The sequence below is a fragment of the Lactuca serriola genome, chromosome 2, assembly GCF_051521515.1.
Source record: "Lactuca serriola cultivar US96UC23 chromosome 2, Lser_US96UC23_V15, whole genome shotgun sequence".
NCBI classification, from domain to species: domain Eukaryota; kingdom Viridiplantae; phylum Streptophyta; class Magnoliopsida; order Asterales; family Asteraceae; genus Lactuca; species Lactuca serriola.
In genome coordinates this window covers 175,298,178-175,312,789 of record NC_136409.1, presented here as the reverse complement: position 1 = coordinate 175,312,789, position 14,612 = coordinate 175,298,178, and positions in this window count along the sequence as shown.

Below are 14,612 nucleotides of genomic sequence, written 5' to 3'. Positions count from 1 at the left end.
TTTAGGGTCAAATCTGAGGTTGGGGTGAAGTGTCTTAATAATTAAGAGCTTAAAAGTTAAGACTTGAGTTTAGGTTATGTACGCTATGCATAAATCTGGATATTCCCCGCATAGCCATCTGGGAGCTCGTTTTCAGGATTTGTTCTCTACGCCATGAGTAGAGCCTTGGTATTTAGAGAGTAAGGTCAACTTTGTTGACCTTTGACATTTTGATCGAGTTTGACTTTTGGTCAACTGTGAGGGTTTTGCTCTTAGAAGGGGAAAAATGGTCTTTTGCCTAAATTGAGGATTAGACTTGGCTTATGACTAGTTGAGTTTAGATAATTACCTTAATTGCTAATTAGGGTTATTTGGTGCGTTTAATAGGCGGAGTCTAGTTCCGACAGTTCCGGTGTGAGTTTTTTCAGTCTTCCGTGCAAGGTGAATCTTTTCACTAGACTTACCTATATGGTAGAATACATGTGTTGACCAACTAGGTCTATTTGTTATTACTGTGATATGTGTTACTGTGTGTACTAAGACTTCGAGTAGTCTCTTAGATTGTTGATAATCTACAGGCCGTGTTGTTTACCCATTGAGACTTCGAGTAGTCTCCAAGGTTGCTGATAACTCATAATTGTTTTTTAGTGATGTGGTCTATATGGTATTTTAGGGAACTCGCTAAGCTCTGTGCTTACATCTATTGATTTAATGTGTTTCAGGTACTTCTGATGATCTCAGTAAGGCAAAGAAATTATTATACACATTTGCATGCACTTTATGATTCTGGATATTTTGGGACACTTTTTTATTATTATGATGATTTGTATTTGATACTTGTGATTTTCTTGAGATGGGTTTTCATGAACAATGTTTTTAGTTAATTAAAAGTGAAAATTTTGGTTTGAAAATTTGGATGTTACATCTTGGATTTCTCCTTTCCATAGGGAAGAGAAATCTTTTCTAGATCACCAATGTTACCATTGTCAATGTCCATGGAATTCTTGGAATTTGAACCTTTAAGCAACTCTACTTCAGATGTGTTCTTAAGCATTTTTGCTTCAGCAATTATCAACATCTCAGTCAAATCAATTTGGGTCATGTCAACATTCCTCACATGAAAGTTCTTAGTGAACTGACATATGAATCACGAAAAGAAAGAAGAACCAAATCAATGGCTTGCTTCTTTGGGAATATGACACCCATCCTTTCTAATTTGTCAATGTACGACTTCATTTTCAAAATATGTACACATACACAAAATTTTATCTTCATGTTTACATGCCAATAGGGCTTGAGTAGTTTCATATCTTTCAACTTAAAGAAAATATGACGTTGGGAGAGTTACAGGGGGAGGAAGTGGAAGAGTTGAAGAAGCATGATGTCCATTTCCACCATTCCCGGAAGAAAAGAAAACTTTTTCACCTTTATCAGAATGTGGAAGATCGTCTTCAGAAGAACGAGAATTAAAATTAGTTGATTTTAAAATTTGGGAGAAGAGAGAATTAAAATTAGTTGATTTTAATTTTTAATTATTAACCCATAATTTAAATTAAGGCTAGGATCTATATTTTTTATTCGGTCTTTGAAGAGGGATGTCGTAATCAAATTTGAATCTATTTTAGGTAGGTAGAGTTATCTCACCAATTTTAATCACATGAAACTCCTAGATCTTTGAGATTGATTGAATCTTATCAATGGCATGTTTAATCTCGATTGTGCTCTTACCATTTGTGACTGGGATGCCGAGGATCACAATTAATATGTGAATAACCAAGCAAACCCACTCAAACACCCTCGGTCCATTTATAATCTCTCATTGATGTGTCGGTTAACTACACACGCTCCATCAACAATCATAAACACGATTTGTTTCATCATCTCACCTTTATAGTCCCAAATTAGTGTGTCAGTTAACTACACACGCTCCACTAACGACTCATAAGGAAACGAAGTGCGTTTTCATGGATTAGCATACAATTTCACATTTTCCCTAAAGTAACTAGATTGAGATTTATAAAAGGTTTAGTTACTTTGTAATACTATACTTTTAGAGGTTATGTCCTATCAAACTCGTTCGACTAACGACCCTCCACCATACAAGGGAGCGGTGAGTGAGAGTGGATACATATTCAACAATTATTTTATAGGTCGTTATCCTTATACCCCCCCCCCCCCCTTAGAGTATGGCTTCGTGAATGAGGACTACTAATGATTTGACTGACTTGTCTTATACATATAATATATTAAACTTTTAATCATATATAGTATAGGGTGTATTTTAAATCTTTTCAAAATACGAGGTTTAAATACTAAATATCTAGATTATCATATAATTAGTTAATCCATTCAAACATATTATGAATTTATAATTATATTTTAATTACATTACTATTAAATTAATTATTAAATTCATAGGAGATAATTCAATTTAATTTATCTAATTAGAAATTATCAATTTAGTGAAGAAAGCTTTCCAGACTTGTTATGGTCATTACGATTTCGCGGTGATGACTTTTGGGCTCACCAATGCTCCAGCCGCGTTCATCGATCTCATGAACCGCATGTGAAGACCGATGTTGGATTGATCTGTAATTGTGTTCATAAATGATATTTTGGTCTATTCCAAGACCCAGGAGCAGCACGAGGAGCACTTGAAGGAAGTGTTGGAGACTTTGAGGAAGGAGAGACTTTTCACAAAGTTCTCAAAATGTGCGTTCTGGTTGCGCGAGGTGCAGTTTCTGGTGCATCTTGTCAACCAGAATGGTATTTTGGTCGATCCAGCCAAGTTCAATGTCGTGATGCAGTGGGAGGTTCCGAGGTATCCATCTAAGATTCAGAGTTTCCTTAGTTTGGCGGCTTATTATCGAAGATTCATCCTAGATTTCTCCAAATATAGTTGTTCCTTTGACTCAATTAAAAAAGAAGACGATTACATTTCGCTGGGGGCCTGAGCAGCAGGTAGCTTTTGAGACCTTGAGACAACAGTTGTGCAAGGAACCAATTTTGACCATGTCGGAGGGTGTTGAGGATTTTGTGGTTTATTGTGATGCATCGATCACTGGTTTGGGAGAAGTATTGATGTAGAGGGGTCGCGTGATCACTTACACTTCGAGGCAGCTAAAGCCTCATGAAGCGAATTATCCGACGCATGATTTGGAGATGGGGTTGTGATTTTCGCCCTCAATATTTGGCGGCATTACCTCTATGGGGTTCGTTGTACTATTTACACTTATCACAAGAGCCTGAGGTATTTGATGGATCAGCCAAATCTGAATATGAGTCAGAGCCAATGGTTGGATTTGGTGAAGGATTATGATTGTGAGATCCTTTATCATCTGTGGAAGGCCAATGTGGTGTCCGATGCTCTCAGCCACAAGGTGGTCGTGACTCTGATCAGTAACACATGTTTGAGGATCACCGTGATTAATCTATTGTTGGAGCGGATTCATGAGGCTCAGGTCGAGGTTATGAAGGAAGAGCACCATAAGATTGATCGTATTGTGGGTCATGACTTCCTTAGATAATAATAGTCACGGATTGTTGACTCTGCATCGGTGGGTTTAGGTTCCGTATTAGGGAGGTGTGCATCAGGTTTTGATGGAGGAGGCGCACAAGTCTAGGTTCTTTATTCATCCCAGGGCGACGAAGATGTATAGGGATCTTTGACCTGATTATTGGTGGCCTTGCATGAAGCGGGATGTGGCTTGGTATGTGGAGCGGTGCTTGACTTGCAGGAAAGTTAAGGCTGAGGATACATTGCGGACTATTCAGACCCTAGAGGATATGTTGCGGGTGTGTGTTCTGGATTTCCGTGGGAGTTGGGATACGTATCTTCCATTAGCGGAATTTTCATATAACAATAGTTATCACGCCAGTATTGATCAACCTCCTTTCGAGATGCTCTATGGGAGGAAGTGTAGGACCTGATTTGTTGGGGTTAGGTTGGTCGGTGGGTTATGGGGAGTACCGAGGTGGTACTCAAGACCACTGAGATGATTCAGTAGGTTCGGAGTAGGCTCCAGACAGCTCAGAGTCAGCAGAAGAGTTATGCCGATAGGTACCGATCAGATTTAGAGTTCCAAGTGGGGGATAGGGTTCTCCTGAAGGTGTCACCTTTGAAAGGTGTCATCCGGTTCCAGAAGTGGGGCAAGTTGGGTCCAAGTCTCATCATTAAGTCATCACTACCTTGAGTTCACCAACTCATGCTTCACAGCTCAACATACATAGGTGCTTACACCCACTCAGCTTATGCACCACCACTCCTGATGCAAGTTCTCGTAGGCAATGCACTAGTCTCAGCACAGATACACCCTTATATATAATATCATTCCAGCGGCAATTAACTGATGGGTTCCCACTGGAACAACAGCCACTTGGGTACCTTTGTACACCATCATAACATCTCACAATGTCTTGTCTCAACCACTGCTTCCACTTATGCAATTTGAACCCTCGAATTATTCCCATTTCACAAATTGAAGCATGGAGGAATCGCCAATGACTAAGAACACATTGATGAAAACCCGAAGCTCTGGCTCTATTGATCACCACCCATACACGGCTGCTCATACCAACTCGGAAATTGGTTGACAAATCAACTACTGCCCCTCCTGGTGTATAGATAACAGTCCATACCTATACCCCCTAAATCTCAGCTGTTGCACCTTGAACTCAGCGACCCAACCGCCTCGAACTCAACACTTGCAAATCCTAAAAATCCCTTGCCACAGTAAGTTCTCTGACTAACGGCCACCTGTCGTGGATTCACTCATCCTTTCTTAAGCACATATACATACATCATCTCACCTTGCATCTCGCCTCATCCATCAATAACCTAGGTCTCATGTCCGCACCGCAGATCTCCATAACCAGTTCTCTAACCGTACATGAACGGATCGCTGATCTTCTTAATAGAATACCCATTTCTTCCCCACTCAGGGTTCGAACCAACACCAGTTGGCATACCAACAATCTACTCCATAAACTGTTTTACCAGGTGCATCACACTTGACTCCTGGAACGTACCACGTAATCACATCGATGATATTCCCGATGGAAACCATGCAACTCGAAATATCCCGTATCTCGTACAAAAGTCTCAGAATCCTCTCAACGTGACAGCCTCTAGTCATCCCGAAACCTCAGACCGACACACCGCCGGATACCCTAATTGTTCTGAATTAGTCCTGACTCTCCATCGGGAAATAATGCGCTATCATGCACCTCGTCTCTGATTCCTCGACCAGTCTCCCATCGCAAAATTCATCATGGAAGTAAGAGACCTCACTCTCACAGTCGATACACAATGTAGGCAACGAGGGCCACCGCCCCAGTATACTTTTCTTGATCACTTGAAATCGCTGCTAAAAGCATGCCTGACTCGACTAAGGCATCTCTTTGTCCTCATCTCAGTCTTCACTGATAGCGCTCTCATGGTATAAGGAATACCTCGTACCAAACATATTGCCCAAATACTTTGGTGAAAAGGTTGCAACCTTATGCTACCCCACGGGGTTTACCTCCAACTCTGAAACCGGAAACTCGATATCTCCCTCAAGGTATGCTTCATTGAAACTCGTTCAATATGGCCCTCTGTCCCCACACCCTATCACACCTGATCTCAGTCTAATCAATCACAACGGCCAACGGGATAGCTGGTAAAACCAGAAGCCCTAACCACCAAGATTCATGGTACTCAAACCATGCAGCCACCTCTCGATCTCCTATGAATCATGGTACCCGAACCATGTTATCTCCTCTTAATCTGCTACGAATCATGGTACTTGAACCATGTTCTCTCTTTCCAATCCGCTACTTAGAACTTCTGAAATTCTCCCTGTTTCGATTATGGGTCCTATACTTTCAGTAGTACGGGCCCATACTACCTGCCACATCTACCCATACCTTTCACATGGATCGTCCCAGATTTCCTAAGTAGTTGTTCGACCTTCTCGATCACCAATCCCGCTAAACCTGGTATCTCCCCAGCGAATACTCTACTATATCAGCGCACTCAGCTGACTATGGTCACTCCCTAGGCTCTTCCTAGATTCTCTCACTTCTCTGCCATCAGCTGCTGAAGAACTCCTTATGATGCCAGCCATCTACCTCCTAAATATCGTCACATTCACTTAGTAGCTGACTCTCATCATCAGGAGCTCCACAAAGCACGAAGCAAGCAGCATTTGGGCATCGAATCCAACACGTAAAACCACTCTAGGTTATTACTTCACTTTCTCTACGTACACTCAAAAAGGTATCACCGAACTCAAGCAACTCTACCCCATGCGGGTATCCGAATACTCTTTCAGAAGGCTACTCCAATGCTCATCCAGGTATCTCTCCTAGATTGTTCCTCTACTCAAGCACCCTCTCTAGGTGATCTCTTCTAAATACTCATACTCAGCTCATAATCAAAGCAAATCATAGATAGCAGCAACCCCTAGGCTAAGGCATCACAAATCAGGCCACTCTAGTACTAAAATATGAAATACCTAGCCTATTCTCTAGCATGCATCACTAATATCTCAATAATAACTCATAACACAACTAAGTAAGGGTATTTTGGGAAATCACCGTCCGAGCTCTGGCTGATTGTACACACTGCTCCTTCTCGTTTTCCTCTTAGAAACTCTTGCTCGTTTTAGAAAAATCATTTCTTTTGAAAAATTTTCTCAAATCCTCAGTTTGAATCTGGATATACCCGAAGGTGCATCCGAATCCCTCAAACCAAGGCTCTGATACCAACTTGTAACACTATGAATTTCAAACCAAATTTTTCAATTTAAAAACACATGTATCATAATTATAAGGGAAAACTACAATAAAGTCCCTACATATTGGCCTCATAATCGATTTAGTCCTTATATATTTTTTTTTATTCAATTAAGTCTCAAATACCGGTAATCGTATTCAATTTAACCCTTTGACCCGGTCAACAGGTCTTCCAACTTTCAAAAATTACATTTTTGGCCCAAATTTCAAAATTTATTACAAATTTGGTCCAAAATTTACACTTTTGGCCCGGATTTTAAATTTTTTTTACAAATTTGGTTCAAACATTACCATTTTTGCCCAAATTTTAGAATTTTATTATGAATTCATCCTAATTTTAGTTTTTTTTGCAACTTTTTTTTCGTTAAATTGTTTCTAATATGTTTTTTCTTTATAAAATCATATTTATACAAAAAAAAAAATATTTTCACATAAAAATCTTATATTTTCTATATAAAAACTTTTTTTAAAAAGTTTTTTGTAGATGAAATATCTAGTTATAAAATAAGTATTTATTAAGTATATAAATATATAGAAATCCGTTTTTATAAAAAAAATGTATACAAAAACATATTTTACAAAAAAAAAAGGTATACAAACACCTATTTTATCTATATTTTTTTTATAAAATCGTGTTTGTTTTTATTTTTTTTTTTATAAAAACGTGTTTAAATATTTTTTATATAATACGTGTTTGTATACATTTTATAAAATGTATACAAACACGATTTTATAAAATATATACAAACACGTATTATATAAAAACTTATTCAAACACGTTTTTATAAAATGTATACGAACACGTATTATATAAAAAATTATTCAAACACGTTTTTATAAAATAAAATATAAACAAACATGATTTTATAAAAAAAATATAGATACACACCTATTTGTATATATATATATATATATATATATATATATATATATATATATATATATATATAAAGGTGATAGGTGTTTGTATACATTTTTTTTATAAAAACGAATTTATATATATTTATATACTAAATAAATATATATTTTTATAACTAGATATTTCATATACAAAAAACTTTTTAAAAAAAGTTTTTATATAGAAAATATAAGATTTTTATGAGAAAATATATATATATATTTTTGTATAAATATGATTTTATAAAGAAAAAACATATTAGAAACAATTTTTTGAAAAAAAAGTTGCAAAAAAAACTAAAATTAGGATGAATTCATAATAAAATTCTAAAATTTGGGCAAAAAAGGTAAAGTTTGGACCAAATTTGTAAAAAAAATTTAAAATTCGGGCCAAAAGTGTAAATTTTGGACCAAATTTGTAATAAATTTTGAAATCTGGGCCAAAAATGTAATTTTTGAAAGTTGGATGACCTTTTGACCGGGTCAAAGGGTCAAATTGAATACGATTACCGGTATTTGGGACTTAATTGAATAAAAAAAATATATAGGAACTAAATCGATTATGAGGCCAATATGTAGGGACTTTATTGTAGTTTTCCCTAATTATAAAATCACAAAATATCACTATTTCAAATCATTAAATCTCATATCAAAAAACTGTATGTATCAAAACTCCAAGATCCTCTCAATTTAACTCTGTCTCCGAGGTGTGTACAATCAACCTGGTGCCTTCCCGCGATCCTGATAAGAACCTAAAACACATGACACATAACATGGTAAGCACGAAGATTAGTGACTTCCCCAAAATACCACACACAAATAATTTGTCACTCGAGGCTATAGCTCTGTAAGACCTTCCAGTAAATGTGTCTCAATGGGAACCTCCGGTCCCACAACTCATTGGACCCTCTGGTCCGGTCTAAGTGAGAACCCTTCGGTCTCACTGCTCGTTGGACCCTCTGGTCTGGTCTAAGTGAGGACCCTCCGGTCTCATAGTTCGTTGGACCCTGCGGCCCGGTCTAAGTTTCTCATAATATAGCACACAGTACATATCACATAGAAAATGCAAAATTCAAGCAAGCACATAAGAGCCTCTGGTCACACATAATTACCACTCTAGGTAAGGTATAGTGAGAAGACTCACCTCGACAGCAAGCAAGCATTCTCGCACTCGAATCTCGATCTAGCCACCGCCTAATACATGGGGTAGTTATCTCAATAAATACTCGATTCTCGACTCTAAATAACCAATCACTACTTTTCTCCTTCCAACTCTCGAATTGGGTAAAAGACCATTTTACCCCTCCATGGTCTCTAACACTCATGTAGACAAAACCCTAAAGTCAACAGAAGTCAAACTCGAGTCAACAACCCTTGTTGACCCCAGCTCGTCGAGTGCATGAATGCAACTCGTCGAGTCCCCTCATTTCCTCAGAAATCTTATGAAGGTCTAGCTCAGCTCGTCGAGTTGACTCCCAACTCGTCGAGTTACCGCATGATCAAGCTCATCGGGACAAACCCTAGCCGACTCGTCGAGTCAGCTTGTAGACTCGGCGAGTCACATCATTCTGATTTCCCTTTCAGACGTTTTAAGTCAAATATATGGTCCCAATCCCTAGATTTAACCTCTCTAAGATCAAAATTCACGTAAAGCTTGCAACTTTACGTTCATGCATGGCACTTTGGCTCAAAATGCCAAATCAAGACTCTAACAAGGTTTAGATGCACAAGATCTTGCCTCCAGCTCAATAAATCTTGGGTCTTTGGACTCACAAAGTCTCCTATAGTTCAGATCTGAGGTTTCCAACCTAAAACCATGCTTATTTAACTCAAAGGTACAAAAGAATGGGGGAAAAGCCCTAAAATTCTTAAGATGAGATCTAGCAAAAGAAATGGACAAGATGAGAACTTTGTACCTCCATACAGCAGCCAATGCACTCAAAACCATAGATCCACAACCCTCTTTAGATCCAAATCACGTAGCTTTTTTATCTCCTTCAAAGAAGTGCACAAGAATGCATAAAATGGCCACTCACTCTCTTCACAATGGATGGAACGGTTTAGGGTTTTTCTCAGGCTCGAAAACGATAAATGGTGGCGAAAATGAGGGCTTAGGGACCTTTAAATAGGTCACAACCCTGGAGATTTAGGGTTTCGTCGCACAACACCAACTCGTCGAGTCAGTTCATTAATCTACGTGGCTAACTCGACTCTACTCGACGAGTCGAGGCACCAACTCGTCGAGTCACCCTGCTAAAGCATATACAAATATCATTCCCGAAAATCAGGATGTTACACTTTCCTTTTAGCCCTTTTTAATTAAATTATTGCAATTTGGTCCTTGGGGTTAGTACGTGGGACGTACCATAGGTTACGCTTAGCGTACTAGCTGAGAAGCTAGTACGCGGGGCGTACAACATGGTACACTTAGCGTACTAAGGGGGAGGTCTGATCATGGAGTCAAGCCTCGTACGATGGGCGTATGAGGATTACATTGGGTGTACGAGGGTTTAATGAAGCCCTAACTTTAGGGTGTTGCACCCAATATATACTCCTTAATTCCCTAGGTTGGACTCTTTATCAGCCTCCATTGCCCTAAAACCTTAATCTCGAACCCTAATAGCATCTTTGAGTATTCTTGAGCCTTGGTCTTGATTTTTGGTGATTTGTGCTCCTTGAAGTGATAGAAGAAGAAGTTGGAAGACTCATTCATTGGACAAAAGCTTAGAGATCTAAATCTAGCTCCATCTTTTGGTGAATTTTGAGGTATAAAGTCTCAACCTTGATCTTTATATGCTTAGATCTCTTCATGTTATGGTTATATGCTTCTTTATCCCTTTTTAGTTGGTCTTGATAGGTTAAGGCCATTTTAGAAGCTAAATCTTGTAGATCTGAATGTTTGGAGAGTTCCTTAAGCTTAAAGGTGCAAACTTTATGGTGTTTATGGTCTCATCATGTATTAAGTCATCTATTAAGCTCTTTTGAGCTCTAAGAGCCTCATTAAGCCATGCATGCACGTAAATTTGGCAACTTTACATGATAAACCACCTTAAGGAAGTCAAATATTAGTTTTGGAGTGAAGTCTTAATAGATTAAGAGTTGGAAAATGGAAGTTGGCCAAATAGGGGAGTATGTTGGGCGTACAAGCAGATATGCTTAGCATACAAGCCCTAAAGCAAGTACGTTGCGCGTATGTCCTGAGTATGCCCCGTGTACTCAACATATTGGGCTTCAAACTCTTAGGCTTTCGGATTGGGCCATGTATGGGCTTAGATGTTTAGTGCCTTGTTTGGTCATCAGGTTTTTGGGCTAAAGCTTATTCTAGGTTCGCTTGGTGAAGGCCCATAAAGGGATTTGGGCCCAATTTGGAAAATTGGGCCATTATGCCTTGGATAGTTATTTTGGAATTTGGGCCTTTTGGATTGTAGGTTTTGGCGTTAGTCTTGGACCAAGCTTGGTAAGGGGTAAAATAGTCTTTTACCCTAATTGTTAGTCGGATGGTTATGGCTTGGAATCCAATTATTAGTAGGATGTTATTTGGTATTGATAGCTCGGGGATTTGTCGGACCAGCAGCCAGAGATTTATTAGTGTGATTCAGCAGTTCGAGGTGAGTCTCCTCACTGGGTTTAGCAGGTCAAAAGCACCAATATCGGCCCATGATCTGTTATGCTAGAATACTAGATGTATGTGTGACTCTTGTATGTGTATGCTCTTGTATGCTTACGGTTCGGGGCCCCATGGTTATTCTGTATGCTATGATTAGTTATGCTTGTATGATTTGTATGTGGGTGGGGCCCGTTATACTCATTAGGCGGGCCCGTTATGTGAGTGTGGGTGGGGCCCATTACACTCTTTGGGCGGGGGCCATTATGTGTTTATTATGTATGGTATATGGTATTTTGGGGAACTCACTAAGCTTTGTGCTTACAGTTTTCAGTTTATGTTTCAGGTACTTCCGGTTCCAAAAGGAAGAGCTCGGGATGATTACAGAGCACACATCACCTCGTTCCGTATTTTGTGATTTACTTTGATATGACATGATGGTTGATACATATGTTTTATCTAGATTTTTATGAAGATTCTGGGAGACTGGTTTTATTAATGTAAAAATGAAATTTTTGGGTCTTATTTTTGGGACGATACACAAAGAAACTGAGTGGGTCAGGATGGGAAGTTTGGTTAGTACATAGGGTTTTCATCCCATAATAATATAATTAATTTGTTTAATTATCTATTTTACATCAAACATTTAACCCAATTACCCATCCATGTTTTCTTCTACATTTATCTCCTAGGATCTATCCTAGGAATCATCGCACAACATCGAGTAGACAGTGCTGCTTCGGGGATTCCTATGCAATACATGTCAGTAATGAATGGAGTACATCATATGAATAAGTAGTTCATCGCCTACAGGTTGTGAACTTGCATGTGTTCCACTAGAAAGTCTAGAATAGACTTAATAGTTCGTCGCCGTCATCTATACTTTGTTAGATGACTACATCTTAAGTACAATATTGCTATTAAAGTTGTGGCCTATTATCATCATTTTCATCTCCCATCACCCTCATAATCTTTCATATCTCTATTGGATTTAGTGTCTCAGCCCATAACTATAATTGGTTTGTACTTGACCCGAGAGTAGCATGGTACATTTGGGTTGCATTTCACCAGAACAATTTGTAAGAATGGACTTTTGAGAAGAGGTTATTTATGATTTATTAATATATTAAAAATTCTAATCTAATAATATGAAATCATATTATTTAATTAGTATTGATCAAGAATTAATTTGGAATTAATTTAGTGATCAAAAGAGACTAATTAAAAGTAAGGGATTGATTTGGTAAATCAATGATTATTATAGTGTGGGCCTATGGTTATTTAGGATGGGCTAAACCAATATGGTAGTCCATGGATAGTCCATGGAGGTTTAACCCATGGAGCCTAAGTAATATGAAAGGTCATGCACATTAGGGTTTACATGGATGTAACCCTAATCCTTGCCACACTATAAATGGAGTCCCTTAGCTCATGAAATCGGCACTAGTGATCTTTAGAAGAGCATAGCCAATTTTTTGTGTTCAAGAAAGTCTCTCTCAAGTCCTCCATTGTTGGTGGTGTTTTATGAAGCATTTGAGGCATCACATTTGGGGTGCTAGGCTCTTAAAGGTGCAAGGTATCAAGCTACAAGAAAAGGTATGTCATCTAACTAGTTTTTGTTATACAAGTACCCATGCGTTGTATGCTAGTTAGGATAATGCTTTGGAAAATCAAATTGCATGTATAATTAGAGAAAACATAGATCCAAAGTATTTAGGGTTGTATGTGCACCTTAAGGTTGTTAGAGTGCTCAAAACCCATCAATCTCATCACTCATTACCCTCGCTATCAGTCATCTCTCATCACCCTTCATTATCCATTGTGTTATAAGCATGAAAAAGCATATACGGTTAAATCATATAAAACTCATCTTATATTAATTCATCTAACACATAGCATCTTTAAGCACAGAACATAAGCATATGTAGCAGTTAATTATCTAAATATTTCATGTCTATATGTAAGATGAAAGTGACAATCCACTCACTTATTAAAAGTGGATGACTTGGAATTTTGGTAGCGCTTCGCCTAGCTATGTAGCTTTTCCTTCGATGTGACCTAGGTATGATTATCACTAGGTCTTAGTTTTGTGACTAATGTTAGTCTAGATTCCTCAACAAATCCAATGTCTATTGATTTATAGTTGTTAATGAGCAACCAAATAAGATCATATCAGAGGCAGGGTTTGTTTGGTATACAAAGTATACAGTTTAGAAATCCCACTTTGAACACCTCACTAATCTGGCCTAGACATCACCCCCCGTAAGTACATCGATCAGTATAATGACTTGGAATCATTGATAAAACTTATTTATAAATTCATAAGAATGACTATGAATATAAATATAAGTTACACTGAAAGCAATATAAGTGTAGCTTAACTTACAAAGATTTTCCTGACAAAAGTCCAAAAATTGTACTGGCAGAACTCCGACTTGAGAGTTTCTACTTTTCAGGCTCTCAGAGAGCTCAGAGCTTCACTAAATACCCTAAATACTAGAGAATTTCAAAAAAAATAGAGAGATGTTGCCAGAGAGAACTTCTAGTGAAGTGAGGAATGAATGAGGGTAGAAGGAGTATTTATAGGAAAATATTTGAGCAGGCGTGCCGCGCTTCTAGAGTTGTGTGTTACGCCCTCCAGCCATGTCGTTCCTCTTTCTTTATGATGCATGTCATCTTTCTACTAGTCCACGCCTATGGCTTCTAGAAGCGCGCATCGAGCCTATATGCATGTGACGCCTTTCGAAAATCTTCAAAAAATCGTATATTTCTCATACGGGCTCCATTTTCGAAGTTCTTTATATCTACGCATACCTATCGACGAGATTTACAACTTTCATTTAGACTCTATTGGCTAATTCTCACTTTATTTTTAAAGTTATATTTTTAACAGGCTTAGATTGTTAAAGTCCGTCTAAAAATCATTACTCTTTCATATGAATTTCGTTCTTGATTGTCTTTATATCAACAGAATCCTATTCATGATATCTTCAACTCTCATTTATATTGTTTTGTCTAACAATCATCCGATTTGAATTTTCGATTTATGTATTCACGCAGCTGTGCTGAAACTTCAAAAAACCATAACTTCCTCATATGAAGTCGGATTTGGATGTTCTCTATATGCACACTCTCGGTTTTACGAGTACTATGACTTTCATTTAGATTACTTAGGCTAATAATCAGCCTATCTCCGATTCACTATTTACGACGCGCATAGTCGTGTTGGTTTAATTGCGAAACTTCGAAGAAGCATAATTTCTTCATACAAAGTCAGATTTCAGAGTTCTTTAGATGTATGGAATCTTTGTTACATCTACTATAACTTTGGTTATGATTATCTATCCTAAATAAT